At 38.8% G+C, this 24,592-nt stretch overlaps 1 pseudogene; it reads left to right on the top strand.

Annotated features, from left to right (window-relative positions):
- The first annotated feature begins 1,137 nt into the window (after positions 1-1,137).
- On the top strand, positions 1,138-18,162 carry LOC122754831 (annotated as a pseudogene).
- The last annotated feature ends 6,430 nt before the right edge of the window (positions 18,163-24,592 follow it).

Genomic DNA, 24,592 nt, shown 5'->3' with positions numbered 1-24,592 from the left:
GTTGAAAACTATCTTTACATGTAACTGGAAAATAATAAAATACTTTTATGATTAAAAAACAGTCCCTTGGACAGCAAGGAGGTCATATCAGTCCATACTTAAAGAAATTATTTTAGGTTATTCACTGTAAGGCCAAATACTGAAGCTGAAGCTTAAATACCTTGGCCACATAATGAGATGATGGGACTTATTGGAAAAGACCCTGATGTTAGAAGAGATTGAAGGCAAAAGGAAAAGAGGACAGCAGAGGGTAAGATGGATAGATAGTGTCATGGAAGTATCAAACCTGAACTTGGAGAGACATTGAGAGATAATGAAGGATAGAAGGACCTGGTGTGCTAGGGTCTATGGGATCAGAAAGGGTTGGAAAAGACTGAACAACAACAAAGGAAGAACTGGGAGCAATCTCCTTTCCTTCCTCCTCCCACTAAGTCCCACTGTTCAACAAGCATTTCTTAAGTGCTTCCTTTGTGCCAGGCCCTGGAGTCATAGCTACTTAAGAATCATGAAATTTTAACAGTAAAGGAAACTTCAGAGATTATCTAATCCAACCTTTTACTCAAGGGAACTCCCCTACGACAGACCTGACAAACGTTCACCTTCAAAACCTCCAAAGAATGGATGTCACTTCACAAAGCTGCCTATTCCATTATCAGGCAATCAAATCATTCGGTGATATTTTTTTGGAAGTTCTCCCTCATGTAATGAGAGGCTGACCGCAGAAAACCAAGCCCTTATTAGCAAGCACGAGGTACTTTGTCTGATAAAAATCCCCCATGTACTTCAGAGCATGCACTAGTATTCTATAACTGTTTTCTTTCTTTTTACTGTGTGGTAAAGAGGGTGGCTAGGTGGCTCAGTGACTAGAGCACTGGGCTTGGAATCAGGAAGACTGAGTTCAAATCTTTCCTTAGACACTTACTAGCTGTGTGACCCTGAGCAAGTCACTTCACCCTGTTTGCCTCAGTTTCTTCATCTAAAATGAATTGGAGAAGGAAATGGCAAATTACTTCAGTATCTTTGCCAAAAAAAAAAACAAAAACCAAAAAACCCTCAAATGGAGTCACAAGGACTGAACAAAAGGCGTACAGGACTGAACAACAGCAACAAAGAAGAGATATTTTTGATTAACTTAGCATGTTTGATAAGTCTACAAGCACTCCCCAAAATGCAGTCAAGACCTTCACAGAGGGTCATCTGAGTTTAAGTCACCTTCTGGAAGCAGCTGATACAAAGGTCCAGAACACCAGACAAATCAGTAAAGTGGTCCATTCTTCATCCCTTTTCACTCCATTCCCCAGCACGCACCAGAAAGTGGTACAAGGAAGGTAAGTCCCAACCCTGGCAACTTGGTCCACAGAAGGCCTAAGAAGGATCAAAACCTCCTAGGCCTTCTGGTTTCTTTCCTGCCTGGCTCAAGGTGTTTATATCAGTCTTTTTCTCCCAATGGTTTCTTACGGCAGCCAGAAATGAAAAGGTTTATCCCAATCACTTGAAACCTTGCTGTTTCCTTAGCAGTCTAAGACATTCCTGACAAAGGACAAGGGCACATCGTCCCAGGGATTCCTGAGACTTGAGTAGAATAGGGACAATGCTTATGGTCACTCCTATGAGCAAAAATTTCTTTTCTTTAAGGAAGTGTCTATGGGGTCTGTGGAGGTGGGAGGAAGAAGGGGGTTGGGATGGATCTATAATTCCTTCAATTTGAGAGGCATACATTTAGGGCTTTCCCCCCCCCAGTTTTACAGAGCAGTCTGGGGTAATGGTATTTCTCTTGGTGCCCTGAGGTGAGAGTAGACGCACTTGTTTCTTCAAATGGCTTAAGGCAGTGCTGTTCTAGGGAGAGGTTTGAGTTGGCAGTTCTAGAAATCTCCAGAGCTGGGAAAGGAGATGATGAATTGTGGTTCCAAAGTTATTATGAGACCCATGAGCAAGGCATTCACCTCTCTCTGCCTGTTTCCTCATATGTAAAATGGAGATAATACTCACAGTGCATCAATAGGTTGTGAGGATGATTCTTAAAGCCCTAGGTAGAGAAGCCAGTGACTATTAACAGCATGGAAGGAGGACAAGAGAGACCATCTCCATATGCCACCTTTCTGTCTATCTCACAGAAGGAGATTTGCATGGGCCACAAGAAATTTTCTAACACTGATAGAGAATGGATTGGTTTGGAGACTGGTTGCTTAGGCCAAGAAGCTCAAAAGACAGAAATATCCAAAAGCTTCTCTGGCTGCTTAGGGCCTGGATTTGAATGATTCCCCCCTGCCAAAGCTAGACTTTTGGGGAAAAGTACCTGGGCTTATGAGCTTTAAAAAAGCAGATTCCTCCTCTGAGAGAAAACAGGAGTGACAGGTAAAGACCAGCAGGTGGCAGCAGACAGCAATCCATCCATAGTGAACCAAAGGTAGCAGTGGTACCAATGAAAGCTTCCCTGCCCCTGCAGACAACCCAGCAGCTTCCAACAATGGGTGGCAGCAAATGTCAGAGGTGACGTGGCATACCATTTAGGATGTATTCCTGAGAGACTGAGTTGAACTGACCATGTGTATCCTCTCTAGCCTACTATGCATTGCCTCCCTAGCTGGCATTCTAGGACCCTGGGAGAGTGGAAGATATTTTCCTTAGCAATTATTTTTACTTTGCACTAATGTATGTTCTGGTTGGTCTGTTAAAAGAAATAATGATGAGGGACTGTAAGCTGTGGTCTTGAGACTGGCTCAAAATGTGCCTTAAATCTGAGGTGGCTGTTGTTGCTGCTGCTGCTGTTCTTAGGGGTACATATGAAGGGACTTCAGGGTGTTAAGGGTTAAAATTCTAGCTAGTCTGTCTAAAATATCTAATGAGTGGTCACCAATCAATTACAAGCTTTAGCAAGAGTTAGACTTTTAAGCATTTATTAAGGAGAATAAGAATTTGGTAAAGAGAGAGAGAAAGGCCTAGATTCCTATCTATTAAAGGGAGAGCACATTTCTAGCTCCCTTCTCCACCAGAGTCCAGAGGAAAGAGAGCGAGCCTGAGCGCCAGTCTCTTCCTTCCTCCTCCCACTAGCCCGCGTCACTTCCTGACTCCTGGTCTTGTCCTCAAAGACCTTCCCTTCATGGGCAGAACTCTTCTACAGTAAGTATCCAGCAGGTGGCGTTATTCCAATCGTTACAAGGGCTATAAATGTATGTGGTTGGATCTGTGAGTAATGTTCACTTTCTGTTGAGGGGCTTCCTTAAGGCCCCCAAGGCAAGAACCCTGGACCACTGTGAGCTGTCAAGAATTCTGGGAGAGGAAGGTTTATATGACCTCCAGGGTCACAGTGTGCCCAGTCATGACACACATGCCTGCCCAGTGCTGCCTCTGCTTCTCTCCTCACCTCTGCATCTTTCTTCAGTTATCTGGTCTCCATTCCATGCCTTCCAGTATAAAATCATCCCTTTCTCAAACTGCAAAGTAGGCAAGGTTATCTTTGATGTCTTTATATCTTTTCCTGTAACCTTTTCTCCCCATCAGCATCTTTTCTGTGACTCTTCTCAGCAAGCAGTCAGTGTTATGATACCAGCCGCTGCTCAGGTCCACCTACTGTAACATCATCTTATCCAGATTCTGGTCTGGATCCCTCACCACTCCATCAAAGCCAGCCTGCCCTGCATGCTATTCCTCAGGGAGCTGCTAGCTATTAAGAGATAATGATGCAAAGTACTTTAAGCTGAATTGAGAATGGTCAATTCACAGTGGTCATCCCCTGTGAGTGCCTGCTCCATGTAATCCTTACATTTAAAAAACTAGTCTTCTTCCCATAACCCAAAAATATAATAGGGGAATGACAGGTACAGTACAGGAAGGGGTACCATCCCAATTCTCTACAAATCCCATCATGAGGCTCCTCTCTCTCCCCTCCCCCTCCTCTCTATATGTATACATACATATATGTATATACATACACATACATACAACATACACACATACCTTGTGTGGAGTGTGTATATATGAGGGAGGAAAGAGAGGGAGAAAGAAAAGGAAGAAGGGAGAGAGGAAAGAAGGGAGGAAGGAAGAAAAAAGGGATGGAAGGATGGAAGGAAGGGAGGAAGGAAGGGAAGAAGGAAAGCAGGAAGGCAGGAAGGCAGGAAGGCAGGAAGGCAGGAAGGCAGGAAGGCAGGAAGGCAGGAAGGCAGGAAGGCAGGAAGGCAGGAAGGCAGGAAGGCAGGAAGGCAGGAAGGCAGGAAGGCAGGAAGGCAGGAAGGAAGGAAGGAAGGAAGGAAGGAAGGAAGGAAGGAAGGAAGGAAGGAAGGAAGGAAGGAAGGAAGGAAGGAAGGAAAAAAGGGATGGAGGAAGGAGAGAAGAGAGGGAAAAATATGTAGTGGGATAGGGCGTCAGTCATATAGATATAGATAACTATATATAGAAGATCCTCTGACTCCTGAGCCAATGCTCTTTCCCCTATACCACACCTTCCATTTGTGGAGACTAAAGCCAAAGATTTTTAGTAATCCAGGGTAATAATCAAAGCAATGGGGAATGTCACTGAAGATTTTAGAGTGGAGGAATGACAACCATCAAAAACAATTCGTTATAATTTGACACAAGTGGTTTTTTGTTCTATTTGATGACTTTGTGTTATTTTCTCCTTTTCTGGTATTTTTGTTCATAATTACATCCTAAATGTTCTTTCTCCCATCTGCTTTCTCTCATTTGTCCTTTACTCTGTAAGATTCAGGCAGCTTGATGCAAGAAACAAGGAATCAGAGGATATCAACTTATATTCTGGATCTACCATTAACCTTAATGTCTCTGGGCCTCTGTTTCTCCATCTGTAAAATGAAGAGGTTGGACCAGATGACCTCTCCATCTGTGATTAGGAAGAGAAAAGGTAGAAGAATTCGAAAAGCTCTGCCTTGGTACCAGAAACATTGTTTTTCCTGATTTTTTTATTTTTGCTTTCTGGTGAACAAATGCCTGCCTCTCTCCTCTCAGGCATCCCTTTAGCCACTTTAGAGTTCTAAGCCTTTGTCTATTACAATCCATCACCTTTCTGCTTTATTAATACTGCATTAGTGGCTTTCTGTTGTCTGGTAATATGAGGTAATAAAAGGTTTTGTTCTCCATACTTTACATCCAGATGATAAGTGTATGGTGGTCACTGGTCACAGAGGGTAGTATTTCCTCAGGAACGGTGTTATTCTGGAGACCATCCAGACCACTTCATGAGAGCTAATTATAAAAATTTAGCATGAGCATTAACATACAGCAAATGTTGGTTGTGTAGACTTAAGAAACTACTGGGGAAAAAATGTTAATGATACTGATTATACATAAAAGTGGGTCATGCATACAAGTTTTTTCTCAGAGTTGGTTGTTAAACATTCATGAGTGCATCCTTGCTCCAAAAGACTTAAATAAAGAGGCCAAGAAAAAATTGTCCAGAGAGGTGGCTCATGAAAGAAGATACATTTCCTTTATAGCAAGCATGAAAGGTCATAGGTTTATAAAGAGCCCAATGTATTGGAACAGAAAGAAGGATATTAGTTCTGTTCAATGTGCTCAGACCATTGGGATCAGATCTATATCTTCCTGTCTGTAAATAACCTACTTAATACAGGTAAGACTAAGTGTCTTCTACTGTGCCCATTATAAAAATTCACAAAGTAGTTTATATAGGCAAATACCTGATAATTCAAATGATTTTATTTTCTTTTTGGTGAGGGAATTGGGGTTAAGTGACTTGCCCAGGGTCACACAGCTAGTGTCAAGTGTCTGAGGCCAGATTTCAAATCAGGTCCTCCTGAATCCAGGGCCAGTGCTCTATCCACTGCACCACCTAGCTGTCCCTCAAATGCTTTTTAAAAAATATTTTAACAATATTCTAAGGAAGCTGAAAGAAAAATAAAGGGAAAACACTGCTCTATTAGTCAATCAAGGAAGGGGATGAATAGATGATTTATGTTTTCAAGAATCTAAATACAAAATATAACTGGATTAATTCCCTGAAGTCAAGACAGATGGATTTTACCTGTTTGTTCACCAGCACTAACAACAATGCATTCATCTTCTGCTAAGATTCCGTTAAGTTCTTCTGCTTCATTCATCCATTCTCTATCATTTTTCTCTACTACAGGGCTTCTTAAACTTTTTCCACTCATAACTCCTTTTTGCCAGAGAAATTTTACATGACCCTGGGTATATAGGTATATGAAATAGATATACATAACCTTTCACTGTTGCCCAATTTTTTGTAACCCCCACATTCAGTTATGTGACCCTGTGTGGGGTTATGACCCATAGCTTTAAAAGTTTGGTCTCGGGGACAGCTAGGTGGTGCAGTGGATAAAGCACCGGCCCTGGATTCAGGAGGACCTGAGTTCAAATCTGACCTCAGACACTTGACACTTGCTAGCTGTGTGACCATGGGCAAGTCACTTAACCCTCATTACCCTGCAAAAAAAAAAAAATTTGGTCTCCCACAAAAGATTAAACCTGGAAAGTCACAATACTAATCTCAAACAAACAAACAAACAAAAACATTACTTCCCAATTTCTCCATGCCTAGATATTCAGTTCTATTTTGTGGAATTGTTGGGCAAGAATTGTTGTTGTTCACTTGCGCTTGACTTGCCACATCTGATTCTTTGTAACCCCATGGATCATGCTATTTATGGAAGTTTCCTGGCAAGGATACTGGAGTGGTTTGTCATTTCCTTCTCCAGTGGATTAAGGCCAACAAAAGTTAAGTGACTTGCCCAGGGTCACAAAGCTAGTGAGTGTTTTAGGTTGGATTTGAACTCAAATATTCCTGACTCTAGGCCCATAGCTCTATCCCCTGAGCTACCTAGCTGCCAGAACAAAGATACAAACTACCTCGTTAAGAATACCATGCCATCTTATCTAATCTTCCTTTTTTCCTTTCAAAGGATATATGTAGCCACTAAAACAACCAAAAGTGCAGCAATCAAGTCAAAGACTTTTATTATCACTTTCAAGAATATAAAGCAAATGAAGTTGATGAGGATAAATAAGAAGCAGCTAGGTAGTACAGGGGATAGAGTATCAGGCACTTACTAGCTGTGGCAAGTCACTTAACTCTGTTTGCCCTAATTCACTGGAGAAGAAAATGACAAATCACCCCAGTATTCTTGTCAATAAAATTCCATGGACAATATAATTCACAGGGTAACAAAGAGTCAGACACAACTGAACAACTTTTAGGTGGTAGCTAGGTGGCTCAATGGATAGAGAGCTGGGCCTAGAGTCAGAAAGACCTCAGTTCAAATTGAACCTCAAACACTTACTAGCTGTGTGACCCTGGGCAAGTCACTTCACCCTGTTTGCCTTAGTATCCTAATCTGTAAAATGAGCTGGTGAAGGAAATGGCAATTCACTCCAGTACCATTTCCAGTATTGACATGCTATAGTCCACACGATCACTTAACTTTTGTTGACTTTAATCTACTGGAGAAGGAAATGACAAACCACTCTAGTGGTTAAGAACACTGTGGTGAGTATCCTAACATCTCCTTATGCACCATCGAAGCCGAAAGCCCATATGAAAGCCTTCTGACTGGCCACTGTACAACTCAGTCAACCAGGTGTTCTCATAAATATAGTATCATTTGGGGGAAATCCTGCCCACAAATACAGGAAAAATGCAAGGAAATGCACCAAAGCCTCACAGATATATTTGAGACTTTGAGTAAGTTTGGCCTCTGATGACTAATAAGGATGCTGGGGTGTCCAGAGAGGTTTGGGAAGATATTTCTGTTTCCTGTGATAGCAGCTGATTGGTGTGGAGCTACTGTGCCTTCCCTCTTGGTGGGAGGAAAGGCCAAACACTAGGAAGCTGGCATACTGACTACACTGGTAGCCCTGGAGGACTTTTTCTGCTTCACCAGTTGCCTAAAGAGCTCAGTAGCTATCTCGGTCTGGCAGGGGCTATTAGAGGAAATGGCTCTGAAAGCTTATATAAGGAGATCATGGAACACTTTGTGCAGCTTGTGGATGGTATTAGGGAATGACAAATCAGGCTGAAAATAGAAGATCACATGCCAGCAAGCAATCAAATGTTTGCTTTAAACTAAAAAGCTTTGGTTGAGTCCTGTCATCCTAGCAATGAACACAATGCACTGACAGAAGAAAAAATTAAATCAAGTACTAAGAGATCCTGGAAAAAAAATAAGTAATAATAGCATCTGATGTTCTCTATCACTGAAAGATCTAGGCCAGAGAAATCAAACATCCATGCAGCCTGTGGTGGTCCTGAATCAGATTAAAATGTAATTGTGAAATATTTAATAAAATAAATACAAATACAGTAAAATAGTGATGTTGTTCAATCATTGTTCAGCAGGTGCTGTGACCCCATTGGGGGCTTTCTTGGCAAAAATACTGGAGTGGTTTGCGATTTCTTTCTCCAGCCTATTTTGCACACAAGGAACTAAGAAAAACAAGGTTAAGTGACTTGCCCAGGGACACACAACTAATAAGTGTCTGAGGGCAGATTTGAACTCAGGAAGACAAGTCATCCTGAATGAAGGCCTGACACTCTATCCATTGTGCCATCTAGCTGCCCTACCACAAAACATAGACAGTGTTAATATGTGGTTCTCTAAGTTAATATACAGCCCCAGGGATCCTTATCGATGGTCTAATAATCCCTTTTTCTATTTGAGTTTGACCCCACTGAACAAAACCTACTGCATTCCACAGCATTAAACATATTGGGGAGGAATTCCCATTTGTTGAGTAGGATTTGTGAACAATTAGGTCCCGAAATAGGCAGTGTTCTACCATCAAAACAATCAGTGTTCCCTGAAATTTCATAATACCAGGCTAGTTATGTAAGAGAAAGCAAAATACTGAAACTTACTGCATGGAAATTGTTTTAGTGTGACGAACATGAATAAGGTAGCAAAATGAAACTCATAGAAGAAATTAAATCACAACTTCAAACAACTATTGGAGCTATTAAGGATAATTGGCTTGAAAGAATAACATACACAATGCATGACTACCACAAAATAAATAAAGTCAATGTTAAGAAGCCACAAAACTCTAGTAAAATATAGCACTCAGTGTTAGTCACATGGTGCCAAAGTTAAAGGACACAACCCTCTTTCCCATTAATAACTGAAGATCTGGGCTTTTTGTGAGAGTGTTTGTCTGAAGCATCTGTTGTGTCAAAACAAAATGTATCAGTAATTTTTTCAATATGGATAAGAGACTTATTTTAAGCAATGATGTTGTCAAGTCTAAAAAACAAGAAGACAGAGTTTTAAGAATAGTAAGGTGCCCACACAAGTTTTTATCTATCTGAAAGACAAGCTACCTTGGTTCTTGCAATTATCTGAACTTCCAGTAATGCAATGAAGACATCAAAACACAAAAATATACCTAAATGTCCTAACCAGTCAGTTTCTGTCTAAACATAATACAATTGAGTTTCTATGTAAAACAAGTACTTGTAAACAAATGCACAAGGGAAATTATGATTATACAGATAGAAATATTTAAAGATCTCCACAGTATATAATGTACAGTAATTTCCACGTATCAAAACAGAAAGCTAAATTAGATTTTGGCATAGTTTATTATTTTTTTGAGAAAGAAATGACATGCAAACTAATGGATTTTTTTTTAAATAGCAGCTTCTAAGGTATGCCATACAGTCTAAATAAATTCAGCCCTATCTTGCATGCCTAGTGTTTAACAACTAATGCTTGTGATTCAACTCCAATTGAATTCAACAAACCTTTATTAAGCATGTATTGCGTGCAGAGCATTGTGATAGCCATTAAAGAAAGTATAAAGTTTGGATAAAATATGATTCCTGCCCTCATAGAGTTGACAGTAGTACTATAGAGGTGCATCAGAGAAGAAAAATCTGCTGTAGAGGTCAAAGTGGAGATTGATCATTAATTATTTGTTGTTGTTGTTCAATTGTTTCAGTCATGTCTGACTCTTTGTGATCACATTGGGGTTTTCTTTGCAAAGTTATTGGAGTAGTCTACCATTTCCTTCTCCATGTTCATCTTACAAATGAGAAAACTGAGAAAAACAAGATTAAGTGATTTTCCCAGAGTCACACAGCTAGTAAGTGTCTGAGGCTGGATATGAATTCAGGTCTTCCTAACTTCAGGCCCAGTGATCTATCCACTGTGCCACCTAACTGCCCTCATTAATTATTAGGGAAAGTTTAATGGAAAATTAACATTTGACTTAGATTTTTTAAAATGAGTAAGAATTCAACAGACAAAGAGAAGAAGGGAGAACAAATTAGGTTTAGGATATAGTCTGAGCAAAGGCAGGAAAGCATAGGATGTTTGGAGGAGAGCAGGTAGTCAAGAATCACAGAACTCACATGGATCTTAGGGCCACCCCGCTATTTTGTCCTTTTTCAGTCGTGTCTAACTCTATGATCCCATTTGGGGTTTTCTTTTTTAAAAAATTTTTCACAGACATAATAAAATTTATTTAAATTTCATGCATAATGGTAGCTACAAGTATAATCATATGAAACTGAAGGACAATAATTTTGCTCTGTCCATACAATGTAGCCTTATAAATTAAATGAATAGAAGTTCTACAGTTACAAAGAAACAGAAAGGGTTAAAAATGTTTTAAGTTTTAAATTCTGAGAAGGGAAATACAGTCATGACTGTTACTTTTATTTTTCATTTCTGAGGAATGTTACAGGGAGGGGACTCTCCATTATTTAAATACATGATTACATAGTATCTTTTATTGGGGAGCATTTGGGGTTTTCTTGGCAAAGACAATGAAGTGGTTTTGCAATTTCCTTCTCCAGCCCATTTTACAGATGAGGAAACTGAGGCAAGCAGGGTGAAGTGACTTGCCCAGGGTCACATGGCTAGTAAGTGTTTGAGAACAGATTTGCACTCAGGAAAATGTGTCAGCCTCACTCCAGGCCTGGCACTCTGCCCTCTGGTGCCACCTAGCTGCCCTGGAGTCATCTAGTTGCATCTATAATAAAATTCAGATTGTCACCTACAACTTTCCCAACAAATGGTTGCATAGCCTTTGTTTGAAGATATGAAGCTGGGAAAAATCGACTACCACCAGAGATAACCACTTCTGTACAGCTCAAATTGCAAGGAAGTTTATCTTCCATCTGTTTCTTTGCAACTTTACCTACTGTTTCTAGTTCTTATCCCTGGGGTGAAGAAAAGCCAGTCTAGTCTCTCTTCCAAGTGGCAGCCCCTCAAAAAACCAGACAATAACTACCAGGTCATTCACCTCCCACCCCTCCCTCTAGGCCTTCTTTTCTGCAGGCTGAATGCACATCTATAGGACTTTCACCATCTTGGTCACCTTTCTTGGGATGCTTTCCTGCTTATCAGTGTTTATTTGCAAATGTGGCACCCATAACTGAATGCAATATTCTCAGTATGGATCCTATCTGCCATGTTAGTTGTCCAACCCAGATTTGTGCTTTGTTGTTCAGCCATTCAGTCTTGTCTGACTCTCTATGACCCTGTGGACCACAGCACACCAATACTCTCCATGAGGTTTCTTTGGCAAAGATGCTGGGGCAGTTTGTCATTTCCTTTTCCAGGAGATTAAGGCAAAGAGGGTAAAGTGACTTGCTCAGGGTCACACAGCTTGTGGTTTGCCATTTCCTTCTCTAACTTATTTTACAGATCAGGAAACTGAGACAAACAGGGTGAAATGACTTGTGTAGGGTCACACAACTAGCAAGTGTCCAAAGCCAGCTTTGAACTCATGTCTTCCTGACTCCTCTAATTTGATAAGCATGCGATTTATGCCAGCACCCTGGACCACAGCATTAAAGATTTCTAAGACCACATATGACTAGTCATTAGTGAAGATTCTTTGAGTCTAGCCACACAATCAGTTCCAAATTCATCCAATTGTCTAGTAAGTCTAGTGTTTAACAAATACTATTTTCATTAATTTTAGTACAATTCTCTCCATCTTGTCCATGAAAGTGGCATAAACAACTCCATCAAGCACTTGACCAAAATCTAGGTCAGCTGTAGTCATAGCATTCTCTTGGTCCACCAATCTGGGAAGCTTTCCAAAACATCTGGAACAACCTATTCTTTCTTTTCCAATTAGAATAAAATAATAATTTATTTAGGGGCTAGGGAAAGGAAACCAAGAGAGAAATCCTAGGACTTCTCATGGGGAGAAGGCATAGCACAGAGGCATGGCTTTGAGATACCTATCTCCTAGAGCAAGAGACAGGCAGATACTTTTTTTTTTGGTGAGGCAATTGGGGTTAAGTGACTTGCCCAGGGTCACACAGCTAGTAAGTGTCAAGTGTCTGAGACCAGATTTGAACTCAGGTCCTCCTGAATCTAGGGCCGGTGCTTTATCCACTGTGCTACCTAGCTGCCCCAAGGCAGATACTTTTATAGAGGACTGATGGGGGTGATCATCTGACTGGAAAGTTCTCTTATTGGGGGAGGACCATCCCCCACTGGTGGTGGCTCAGGGAATTTGGGTGAGGGGCAGCTCTGGGTCTCTCAAGCTATCTCTGTCCTCCTCATGCCAAAAAGGCAGGAGCTACACCTAATCTTATCTCCCTGAGGGTGGGGAAGACTGGAATGAAGGGTGGTGGTCCTGGAGCTAGCTCAGTCCCTATTCAGTGCCACTTATATCTTTAGGTGTTTCTGTCCTTTGGTGTAGTTTCTTAAGAAAGTTCTGTTTATTTACCCCAGAAAACAGTGTACACAGAGCCATTCAAATGAGGTACCTAGGCCATAACAAGAAGGTGGCATAACCTATTCTTAATGAAACCATGCTGACTCTTTATGAGCACCACTTTCTTTCTCCATGTTTAGTAAACATCCCCTTGGACATACATTCTAGAATTTTGCCAGGAATAAAAGTCAAGTTCTTTGGTAACAATATCTTCAAGTTCTTTCAGTGCCCTGTGATGTAGTTCTTCTGGGCCTGGTTACTTGAACTTGACCTCTTCAAGACAAGCTAGGGGAGCAGCTAGATGGCACAGTGGATAGAGCACCGGCCTTGGAGTCAGGAGGACCTGAGTTCAAATCCGGCCTCAGACACTTAACACTTACTAGCTGTGTGACCCTGGGCAAGTCATTTAACCCCAATTGCCTCACTAAAAAAAAAAAAAGAAGAAAAAAAGACAAGCTAGGGATTCTCTTTGTTGTTGTTTGGTCCTTTTCAGTCATGTCTAACTCTCCTGTGACCCCATTTGGGATTTTCTTGGCAGAGATACTAGAATGGTTTGCTACTTCCTTCTCCAGCTCACTTTATAGATGAGGAAATTGAGGCAAATATCTTTAAGTGACTTGCCTAGGGTCACACAGCTAGTAAGTGTCTGAGGCTGAATTTGAACTTAGGAATGTGAGTCTTCCTCACTCCAGGCCCAGTGCTTTCTCCACTGTACCACCTAGCTGCCCTAGGTATCCTCTTGCTATCTCTCTATTTACCTTGATTTTCAACTCCCTATTAGCCATTACTATTCTTTCATTTCCAGTCCAAAGATTTATCTCCTTGGTAGAGAAAACAGAAACAAAATTAGAGGCAAATAGTTCATTCTTCTCTATGTTCATTATTACCATCCCATCTTCTCTGATGAGTGATCTTAGTCTTTTTTAGTTCAGTTTTGCTTCAGTATAAACTCGATAGGAATATAATTTAAGCCTAGAATACTATGAAAAGGAGTTAGAATTTAACTCAGTAGGCAATATGGAAGCACTAAAAATTTTTGTGCAGAAGAGTGAAATTACCAGAACTATACAGAAGGAAAATTGATCTGGCATTTTTATGGAGGATGGATTGGGGGAGCATGAAGGCCTGTTAAGGAGCTACTACTCCCCATATACACCAAAACATTTATTATCATTTTGTGATAACAAATAATTGGAAACAATATAGATTCCAATCAATTGGGAACAGAAAAAGTGCAGCACATTAATGAAACAGAATATTACTATACTGTTAGAGATGATAGATGTGATGAATACAGAGAAACATGGAAAAATCTCCATGAACTGTTGCAGAGTGGAGTAAGCAGAGCCAAAAAAACCCAACAATATACAACAGTGTAAATAGGAAGAACCACAAAAAAGGTAAAAATTGAATCTCACAAAATTATAAGGAACTAGTATGGTTTGAAAGAAGAGATATGAGAAGACACTCTCACCTCATCACTTTACAGAGGTGGGAGATACATAAGGATTTTTTTTTCTTTTTCTTTCTTTCTTTTTTTTTTTTTAGTGAGGCAATTGGGGTTAAGTGACTTGCCCAGGGTCACACAGCTATTAAGTGTGTGTTAAGTGTCTGAGGCCAGATTTGAACTCAGGTACTCCTGACTCCAGGGCCGGTGCTCTATCTACTGCGCCACCTAGCTTCCCTGATACATAAGGATTATACATGGCACATATTTCCAGACATGCATTGACCAGCTGTGCTGATTTTTTCCACTTCTATTTTGGCTTTTTAAAAAATACTATTTTTTTGTATGGGATAGTTTTCTGAAAAGGGAGGAGGGGGATATTAGGGGAAATTATGATGATGTAGAAAAACAAAATTTATCAATTAAAAGTTCTTTTTTAAAAAAAGAGGCTCTTGAAATGGTCTAGGTGAGTGGTAATAAGGGCCTGTTCTTGGATGCATACAATGGGAAGGTGAATAGGAGAGGGGGAAAGGGCAGAAATGCGAGATATTACACAGGTAGAATTAGCAGAACTTTGTAAACGAGAAGATATAAGAAGTGAAGGAGATGGAGTCATCAAAGATAACATCAAGGTTTCAAACAGAGGAGCCTAAATAAATGGACTTCAAGGATCTTTCATGGGCCCTCTTCTCTTTTTCTTTTACTCTTTCTTGGTGGTCTCACCATTTCCTATGAGTTTAATTATAATCTTTACAAAAATGATTCTCACATCTACATATAGAGCTCTGGTCTCTCCCCTGAGCTCTAGTACTGCATCATTAACTGCCTATTGGCCATGTCAAAATGGATGCCCCACAAGTGCCTCAAACTCAATGTCCAAACAGGTTCACAACCTCAGTGTCATTCCCAACTCCTCACTCCACATATACAATCAATTTCCAAGTCTTATGGTAGCTATCTGTATAACCTCTCTCACAAATATCCCCATGTATCCACTCACATAGCTATCACCCTACTTCAGGACCTCATCACCCCTTACTTGGACTATGATAGTCTTCTCGTTGGTCTCCCTGCCTCTCCCCACTTCAATCCATCCTTTATAAAGTTGCCAAAGTGATTTTTCTAAAATATAAATCTGATCATATTACCACTTTCACCAACATAAACTCAACAAACTTCAGTGGCTCACTATTCCCTCAAGAAGTAAATATAAGTGCCTTTCTTCAGTGATTAAGGGGCGGCTAGGTGACACAGTGGATTGAGCTTGGAATTAAGAAGACTCATCTTCATGAGTTCTAACCTGGCCTCAGACACTTAATAACTGTTACTTAACCCTGTTTGTCTCAGTTCCCCATCTGTAAAATGAACTGGGGAAGGAAACAGCAAACCGCCCCAGTGTCTTTGCCAAGAAAATTCCAACTGGGATCACAAAGAATAGGACATGACTGAAACACCTAAACAACACAATTTAGCCATTAAAGCCCTTCACAACCTGACCTCTTGATATTTTTCCAATCTTTTTAACATTTTACTTCCCTTCACAAACTCTGGGATCCAGGCATATTGGTCTCCTCCCAGTTCTGCCCAGGAAAACCTCCATTGCCCAAATTTACCTCTGCTGAAATATGATTTCTCCCTAAGTTCTCTTTGCCTCTTAGAATCCCTGGCCTCCTTCAAGACCCAGTGAAACAACTCCTTCATCATCCTTTCCTAGTTCTCCTCCCTTTCAGCTGGTAGTGTATTCTGACCCCAAACTACCTTGTGTTCATTCTGTATATGTGTATTCTGTATATACTTGTCTCTTTACAAGTTAGTGCCTCCATTGGAAAGTAAACCTCTTGAGAGCAGGGACTTCCTCACTTTTGTTTTGATGTCCCTGGTGCTAACACAGAGAACTTGGTACACAGTAAATGTATCATAAATGATCTACAATGGGTTGATTATGGCATTAGGCAGAAACCAGACTGAGAAGGATTTTAAATGCCAAATAAAGGAGTTTTTATTTATTTCTAGAAGCATAGGGAGCCAGTGACGTTTATTGAAGCTGGGCAGAGGATGGGTCAGAGAGGAGAGAAACCTGTGGAAGAGAAGCCATTTAGGAAGATATTGCTGCTTGAGAACAGGAATTGCCGCATTCTTTGTATTTGTATCCTTAGTCCCTGGAACAGAACAGGCCCTTAAATTCTCAGTGACTGACAAAGGGAGACACTGAAAAACCCTGAAAACTGCCAACAAAACCAAGCAATTCCATTTCAAGCAAACATATGTGGTTGGTAGCTTTCAAAAACTTTGTATCTTGTGTGTTTTGGAAATAATGGCTTCCCAAGGGTCTGATTTTGTTCTGACCACCTACAACCTAGAGTGTGAAGCTGATACATTTATATTCTTTTTTTTCTGTTTAAAATAAGCTGGGGTTTTTTATTTTTAAAGTACAGAAGTTTTAATTAGTCTGGTAAGAACTCACAAGTTATTACAATCTACTTTTATAAAGTCTTGAAAATAACAAAAAGTTAGATGAATTATAATTACAGTGAATACTCAATATAGATTGTGGAATTCTTATATTTTTGATAATGGAGCAGAGCTGATATTAATTATTTGTACATAATTTCTTTTTCAATATTCTTCTAAAGAGTTGATCCTCAGTAAAGACTTCAAATTATTTATTCTTTATTCACTAGCATGAAACTACAGGTTGGCCTTCCATTTCTTTTCAGGAGTCATTTTGCTTGATAGTTTTGCATCTTTTTCTAATTTGTTCAAATCAAGGGAGAAGTTATATCTTTTTCTAATTTGTTGAAATTAAGGGAAAGGTTATATCTAGAAGTTATGTCTTTATATAAATGCTCAAGTACTGACTAAATTTAACACATCAATCCAAGAAATTACAGTTACTCACTGGCATTGGGATCACACTGGAGGCCTATCAGGCATGTGTAATAGCATCAATATGGGCGCTGAATATTGCATTAAAAAGCTTCCACACAATCCCTTCAAAGAAGAAGTTGTAGGAAAGAAAGAGCAAAGATATGTTGATCTGAAAGATAGAGATGTGATTAATACAGAAGGAGTCACTCTCAAAATTCTATATGCACCTGGACATACTGCTGAGCATATGGCTCTACTTTTAGAAGAGAAAAGTGGTCTTTTCCAGAGACTATGTTCTATGAGAAAGAATAATCTTTGAAGATCTTTATGATTACATGAATTCCTTTAAAAAGCTATTAAAGATTTGGAATTTCAGGGGATGCCCACCAATTGGGGGATGGCTAAACAAGTTGTGGTATATGAATGTAATGGAATACGATTGTGCTGTAAGAATGATGAGCAGGCAGATTTCAGAAAAACCTGGAAAGACTTAGATGAATTGATGCTGAATTAAATGAACGGAACCAAGAGAACATTGTACACAGTATCAACAACGTTGTGTGATAATCAGCTGTGATAGATTTAACTCTTCTCAGCATTACAATGATCTGAAACAATGCCAAAAGACTGATGGTGGAAAATGCTCTCCACATCCAGAAAAAGAATCGTCGAATCTGAATGCAGATTGAAGCATGCTATTTTCACTTTTGTTGTTGCTTTTTTATTATTGTTCTTGTCTATTCTTTCTGGTGTTTTGTTTTTTCTTTTTGTTCTGATCCTTCTCTTACAGCATGACTAATGTAGATATATGTTCAACATGGTTGTAATGTATAACCTATATCAGATTGCATGATGGCCTCAGGAAGGGGGAGTGAAGGGAGGGTGGTAGAAAAATTTGGAACTCAAAAAAAATCTTTACATGTAATTGGAAAAAAATAAAGAAATATAATTTTTAAAGCTATTAAAGATTAAAGCTGATTCAATATACCCAGGATATGTCCCAGTCATCAATGATGCTGAAGCTAAAATTTGAGAATACATTTCTCACAGAAATGCACAGGAATGTCAAATCCTTATTTTTTTATGATAATGTTGCAAAATTATTTACTGAAATGGAACTTGTAAAGATTATTTATAAAATATATTTATATTATATTATCTCCACATTAAAACATAAATAGGAAACATGAATAAAATCATTACAGCTTTGCTGATGACATAAAAATTGTCCAAAGATTCATTGCTAAGCACTGCTGCCAATTGTACTTATCAACATGCAGAAATATTTTAATAACTCATTTATTACATGTTCAGAGCATAAATCCATGGTACACAAAAACCAGTGAGCCCTGAGACTCAATTTAAGAAATATTACATTGATTAGTTATGTCAGCAAGATGGAAACAATAGAATTTTACATAAGGCAGAAAGGGAGGTAAAGATTGCTCATTGAACAGATAGCAGAAAGGGAAGCTCATATCAGGTAAAATTGTAAACTGGTCAGTAAACACTAGGGATAAATCTGGAATTTGCAGACTAACCATTAATACTGGAGCCATACCTGGTTACTTGACATGATCATCTTAAGTAAACAGAGGTAATAAAACTGAGCCAGAAATTCTCTTATCACTAACTAGTTAATCATTGGAGCTAAAGTTTTATGTCAGTTAAATTCGGCATGCTCTAACTAGTGATGTGCCTTGCTGTTTCAAGTAAATGAAAGTAATACAGTCAAACCAGAAAAATTCTCTTATCACACTAGTCAAACAGTTATTTTCAGAGCAGACTGGCAATTTTTCTTAATACCTCATCTCCAATTACTCTAAGAGACAACTTAGGGAAGTGCCTCCCAGGGAAGTATATGGTTTCAAAGGGATTAGATTCTTTGAAATATGCAAAGCAGTTACATTTATTTATGGATCCACCCTAGGCTAATCTTTAATAATTTGAACACTGAAAAATATATGGCAATAATATTTTAAATGCACATGTGAATAATAACAGCTCCTATTTTATAGCCCCTTAAGGTTTAAAAAAGATTTGGTCAAAACAACCTTGTGAAATAAGTAATATTTGTCCCATTTTATAGAAGAAGTGACTGAGGCTCAAGAAAGTGAATTAAATAACTGCCTAAGGTCATTTGTAAGGGTCACAGACAGATCTCAGATCCCTATCTTTTAACTCCAAGAACAGTGAATTTTCATTACATGAGTTCTTGATCAATGGCAAAATAAGGGAAGGGAATAAGCATTTATAAAGAGCCCATTATGTGCCAGACATTGTGCTAAGCCCTTTACAAATATTATCTCATTTAGCTTTTAACCACTTTACCCTGCCATCTTTTGCTAAAAATTCTGAAAATGCTGCTGGCCCAGCCACTATCAAGTTACAGTGTCTAGGATTGTTGGGTTCAAGGAACTGAAGAAGCCTAGGAAAGCCTAGGAGAAAAAGGACTAGCATTGTGCCTATTCATTCACTCAAAGAACTTTCCTGAATGCCAATAATGTGCTTAGCACTATGCTAGATATTGTAAAGGAATATAGGGAAGTATATGACATGATCCCTGCAATCAAGGAATTTACAGTCTTTACTAGAGAACCAGGACTTCCACCCATGAAACAGCCCATAAGAAGACAGTAATTAATACATACAATAAAGTATTAAATTAGATTCTACAATGAATACCCATAAAGTTGGTGACTATACCTATCCCTGGAATAGTAGTCACAATTTCCCCTACTTTTACCTTGCATAGAATAGTGGGTTTGCCAATTATATCCAAATTTACCATAAGAATTCACATCTTCCCAAGAAATTTTTAAATCAGTTTTTCAAAAGCATTTCCCTGTACAATTGAACATTATTACCCAGGAAGGAAATATTTCAAGAAATACTTTTTTTTGCAGGATAAAAATGCACAAAAATAGTCCTTTTTTTGAGATTCCTTTTTAGTAGGTGCTATAGAACTTTAAATATAGCTCTGCGTTTTAAAAAGTTCAATAGTTTGTCTCATCTACAAAAGCAAACTCAGCTTTGACTGCCAGTAATTTGCCCATTTTCTCTACAACATCACTCAAGTAGGATATGCAGTAAGTATAATTCTGTTGCTTAACTAATTGCTATTACCATAAGCATTACTGAACCTAAGTTGTTAAATCCTGCATTGATAAACAAGTATAGGCATCCCTTTCTTTGATTTTTTTTTTTTTTGGTGAGGCAATTGGGGTTAAATGACTTGCCCAGGGTCACACAGCTAGTGAGTGTCAAGTGTCTGAGGCCATATTTGAACTCAGGTCTTCCTGAATCCAGGACTGGTGCCTTATCCACTGCGCCACCTAGCTGCCCCCATCCCTTTCTTTGAAATACTTTCATACAGAGAGATCTGATTAACTAATAAACTGGTGAATTTTATATAATTTGAATCTTAGACCTTAAAGAATATTCAGCCTAAAGAGGAACATACATAAGACTGGAAAAGTACTACTGTGAAGGAAGAAGCAAAGGAAGTTTGGGAAGCCTTCAGGCATGGGTAAAACTCCAAAGAAATGGCTGACAGGAGAGAGATATTGATCTGAGTAGAACACTGAAAATCCTGCTAAATAGGTTAAAAACAAAAACAAAAACCACCATCACCAAAAACCCAAAAACCTGCTAAATGGGAAATACAAACCTTACTAAGCAAAGTACTCATGATATTGTTCAATATAAGGGGCAGCTAGGTGGCACAATGGATAAAGTACCAGCCATGGATTCAGGAGGACCTGAGTTCAAATCTGACCTCAGACATGTGACACTTAATAGCTGTGTGACCCTGGGCAAGTCACTTAACCCCAATTGACTCAAAAAAATATAGATAGATAGATACATATATAGAGATATATAAATATATATATATATATATATATATATATATCCCCCAACATTCCACTGAGCCAATTAACCTTTTTATTCCTTCTGAACACAAAAATTTTGATTCTATGATGTTGTTTTCCACAGGATTGTTCTCCAGTTTTATAATGATATTTAATCATAAAATAGATTTAGCCTTTACAAACCCAATTTTGCCAGATCATATGCTATTCAATAAAATGTGAGATAATTTGTATCTAACCATAATTATCATCAATGAACAACAACAACAAACATTTGTTAATCAATTACTCTGTGCCAAACACTGTGGGATCCAAAGAAAATAAAAAAATAATCCCTTCTCTAAAGGAGCTCACATTCTAATGGAGGAGACAACAAGCAACAAATATGTATGTGTAAGACATATACAGTTATCCCTTCCACATAGAGGGGGCTAGGGGCATGTAAAATCCGTATAAAATTTTTTAGTCCTCCATTTGTACCAGAGAAGAAGTCTGAATTATTATGGTATTAAAAGATAACATATGTAGATATTATATAAAACTATACATATATTTTATGAATTTCTGGGTTTCTAAACCTTTTCTGAGTCATCTGCTAGCCTTCCTGAGTCATCTGTGGCTTCCGAAAAACTCGCAAAAAATTCCCACTTGATTTCTTATGCTGACCCATGACATATCGAAATTGTAATGGGGAAAGCTGTGATGTGGGAGGGATAACTTTGTAAGGTAAATTAGAATTAATCACAGTGGGAAAGCACTAGTGTTGAGGGGACCAGGAAAGGCCTCTTGCAAAATATGAGATTTGAGCTGAATCTTGAAGGAAGTCGGAAGACAGAGAGGAAGAGGGACAGTTTTGCAGGCACAGGGAAACAACCATTGAAAAGGCACTCAGTTGGGAGACAGTGAAGGCCAGTATTACTGGATGATAGCATACATGGAGGGGAGTAAAGTGTAAAAAGACTGGAAAGGTAAGGAGAAGCCACGTTGTGAAGGTTTTTACAAGCCAAACAGAGGACTTTATATTTGATCCTGGAGGTAATAGGAAGCTACTGGAGTTTATAGAATAGGAGAGTGACATGGTCAGCCCTACACTTTGGCAGCTTAGTGAAGGACAGTCTACAGTGGGGCAAGACTAGAAGGCTATTGCAGTATCTATCTATCTATCTATCTATCTATCTATCTATCTATCTATCTATCTATCTATCTATCTATTTATCTTTCTTTCTTTCTTTCTTTTTTGTAGGGCAATGAGGGTTAAGTGACTTGCCCAGGGTCACAGAACCAGTAAGTGTCAAGTGTCTGAGGTCATATTTGAACTTAGGTCCTCCTGAATCCAGGACTGATGCCTTATCTACTGTGCCACCTAGTTGTCCCTAAGGCTACTGCAGTATCAATAAATAAAAGTGTCATCTGCATAAAGGATGACAAGTAAATCCATGGGTGCTAATAAGATCACCAAGCAAGACTACATAAAGAGTTGGAACCATGGCCAAAATTGCAATAGTTATATGTGAAAATATGAGAATAGTACTATATTATATGTCAGTGGTAATGCCCTTCAAAACCTACAGTCGTTTGATCTCTTCAAAGAGAAAGGAATAGTCACGGAAACCACAATTCTTAATGTGGTATATTTGAAAGCATGGAAAGTTTTGCTCATGGAATGGGAAAGCAAAAGAAGCTCCTGTAACCAAACTAACCAAATATGTATTCACTTGGATCTCAATGATTTCAGTCAGGGCTATCACCAATTTCTATAGGTGCCACACCTATTAAGACCCACCTCAACAAGTTATCCCAGGGTCCTGGCTTCATGGAACTTTGTTCAAGTCAGCTGGACTGGAAAGGATAATAAAATGTTAATAACACTCTAGCACTGGAATGAAAACATATCATTTCTAATATATGTATGTTTTAAAATATATAATTTATAAAATACACAATAATTTGACACAATGTGTTCAGAACAAGAGCAAAGTTTTTGTGCACACTGACTAAGGCTGGAAAATGAAATGTTCACAGCATTTGACATTACCAAAACAAACAAACAAACAAACCCACAAAAACTACCTGCCACAGAAAACAGAATTTATGTGGATTTATAAAATTATATCAAATGTCTATTTATACAACTATAGCAAATTTATTGTATTTATAAAATTATATCAGAGTTATATTTTAATTTATATCATATTTATCAAATATCCATGGATTTATAAACTTATAACTTATATATAAACTTTATATGGGTTGTTTATTTTTAAATTTTTAAATAAACCACACACACACACACGCATATATATATGAATTTATAGAAGTGCTCTCATTATGTGTTCCCACACATTGTTAAACTTTCATAACCCAATTCCTGGCTCCAAATGTTTTTTATTTTACACAAACAGATTTTTGTAATCTGTCTACTGCACAGAAATGATCAGTGACAAGAACATTATTCACAATGAGTTTTCTGGGTGAAGGTGCTACATAAATGAAGATGGGAGAGATTATCTATCTATCTATCTATCTATCTACCTAGAATCTCTCTTACAGCAATAAGGAGAGCTGCCCTTTTCCTGAGGAAAAAGATATGATTTTAATCTTTCCATCTTCCAGTTTAAAATATTACTTTGCCTGGACCTCTCATTTGCATTTATCTCATGCTCCTTTGTATCATAGTTATTTGTGTCCACAGAATCACAGAACATGATACTTGGAAAATGTGGCCCAGAGGGGAGATGTGACTTGTCCCTCATTACAAAGCAAGTTTCAGGAGCAGTTATTTGTATATTGCTTTCTGCCTGGGCCCCACAGCTATTGCTAAAGTAGGAAATCACTGTGGAGAAGGAGGCTGCCTTGATGGCAGCCCAAAAACTTCTACAGAGCAGCAGGTAAACTCAAGTCCTGGGAATGACAGCATCCTCTAGACCCTCCTTGTGGCCCATTCTGGAAGCCACCTCCCCCTGGGAGTCTGAAGGCACAGCTACTTAAGAACCCCAAAAGGATCTTGTCATGAAAGCCCTTGGAACTCTTGTTTCACATCAAAAAATGCTTTAATTTTATCTGAAATGTTATTTGCTTTCCAGCTTTCTTACAGCTAAAACGTTCTATATGTGACGTCTCTCCCATTAGAATATGAGGTCAGGGACTGTCTTCTTTACATTCTGTATCTTCATTGTTTTTGCACATATTAAACACATAATAGATGGGGTTTTTTCATTCATTCATTCATTTGGTTTTTTGCAGTGATAGAAGGCTGGATCTGGAATCAGGAAGATTTGAGCTCAAATCTGACTTCAGACTAACTAGTGTTAAGGGGCTAAAATTCTAGCTAGTCTGTCTAAAATATCTAATGAGTGGTCGCCAATAAATTATAAGCTTTAGCAAGAGTTAGACTTTTAAGCATTTATTAAGGAGAATAAGAATTTGGTAAAGAGAGAGAGAAAGGCCTAGATTTCTATCTATTAAAGGGAGAGCACATTTTTAGCTCCGCTCTCCACCAGAGTCCAAAGGAAAGACCGCGCGAGACTGAGCGCCAGTCTCTTCCTTCCTCCTCCCACTAGCCTGCGTCACTTCCTGACTCCTGGTCTTGCCCTCAAAGACCTTTGCTTCATGGGCAGAACTCTTCTACAGTAAGTATCCAGCAGGTGGCATCATTCCAATCGTTACACTAGTTATGTGACCTTTGGCAAGTCACTTAACTTCTGTTTGCCTCAGGTTCCTCATCTGAACAATGAAGATA

The sequence above is a fragment of the Dromiciops gliroides genome, chromosome 4, assembly GCF_019393635.1.
Source record: "Dromiciops gliroides isolate mDroGli1 chromosome 4, mDroGli1.pri, whole genome shotgun sequence".
Lineage (NCBI taxonomy): Eukaryota > Metazoa > Chordata > Mammalia > Microbiotheria > Microbiotheriidae > Dromiciops > Dromiciops gliroides.
The sequence above is the reverse complement of the archived record's forward strand: the minus strand, read 5'-3'. Positions and strand labels throughout refer to the sequence as shown.